This window comes from Rhinopithecus bieti, unplaced genomic scaffold (assembly GCF_001698545.2).
Source record: "Rhinopithecus bieti isolate Rb0 unplaced genomic scaffold, ASM169854v2 scaffold_52032, whole genome shotgun sequence".
NCBI lineage: Eukaryota > Metazoa > Chordata > Mammalia > Primates > Cercopithecidae > Rhinopithecus > Rhinopithecus bieti.
Genome location: NW_016821592.1, coordinates 1,125,693 through 1,127,278, shown reverse-complemented (window position 1 = coordinate 1,127,278; position 1,586 = coordinate 1,125,693).

Below are 1,586 nucleotides of genomic sequence, written 5' to 3'. Positions count from 1 at the left end.
TTTCTTTTTTTTCTTTTTTTTTTTTTTTTGAGACAGAGTTTCACTCTCTAGGCTGGAGTGCAGTGGTGCAATCTCAGCTCACTGCAACTTCCACCTCCCGGGTTCAAACAGTTTTCCTGTCTCAGCCTCCCAAGTAGCTGGGATTACAGGCATGTGCCACCATGCCCGGCTAGTTTTGTATTTTTAGTAGAGACAGGGTTTCACCGTGTTCGCCAGGATGGTCTCGAACTCCTGACCTCGTGATCCGCCTGTCTCGGCCTCCCAAAGTGCTGGGATTACAGGCTTGAGCCACCGCGCCCGGCCTCCTTTGGTAAAATTTATTGACAGCCTTTGAAAAGTATTAAATCTTTAGTCATGGAAATAATCATGAAGAGTAAAGTTCAGTGACTGATTCACAAATGTTCATAACAGCATAACACTATGTCCAACAGTAATAAAGCAGCCACATTGAAATATAACTACAATTTAATAACATTTTGACATTAAAAATTACAAAAATGATACAGGCAATTGCACAGAACATCTTAAGTGCAAGTATAAGTCAAAAATAGTACATACATAGTGAGAGACAGGACTAGCTGGATTTCCTAGGCCGACTAAGAATCCCTAAGCCTAGCTGGGAAGGTGACCGCATCCACCTTTAAACAGGGGGCTTGCAACTTAACCCACACCCGACCAATCAGAGAGCTCGCTAAAATGCTAACTAGGCAAAAACAGGAGGTAAAGAAATAGGCAATCATCTATTGCCTGAGAGCACAGCGGGAGGGACAAGGATCAGGATATAAACCCAGGCCTTCGAGCCAGCAGGCAACCCCCTTTGGGTCCCCTCCCCTTATATGGCAGCTCTGTTTTCACTCTATTTCACTATTAAATCTTGCGACTGCACTCTTCTGGTCTGTGCTTTGTTACGGCTGGAGCTGAGCTTTCGGTCGCTGTTCACCACTGCTGTTTGCCGCCGTCACAAACCCGCCGCTGACTTCCATCCCTCCAGATCCAGCAGGGTGTCTGCTATGCTTCTGATCCAGTGAGGCGCCCATTGCCACTCCCGATCGGGCTAAAGGCTTGCTGTTGTTCCTGCACAGCTAAGTGCCTGGGTTCATCCTAATCCAGCTGAACACTAGTCACTGGGTTCCATGGTTCTGTTCCATGACCCACGGCTTCTAATAGAGCTATAACACTCACTGCATGGCCCGAGATTCCATTTCTTGGAATCTGTGAGGCCAAGAACCCCAGGTCAGAGAACATGAGGCTTGCCACCATCTTGGAAGTGGCCTGCCGCCATTTTGAAAGTGGCCTGCCACCATCTTGAGAGCTCTGGGAGCAAGGACTGTCCCCCGCCCCCACCAGGTAACAATAAGATCTCAACAGTATGAAAATAAGCACAGAAGAGCATCTGGTAGGGAATACACTAAAATAGTAGTAGTTTATGTTTCTGTGGAGTTTATTTTATTTTCTGTATTTCCCAGTTTTTAATAATAAATAAAATGATTTTTTAGGTTGAACTTAGCAGTGAGCTATAAAGATTCCCTGCTACCTCTTAATCAGCCTAATCTTGGAAATCAGAGTAAAAACTTGGATTTTCTGTT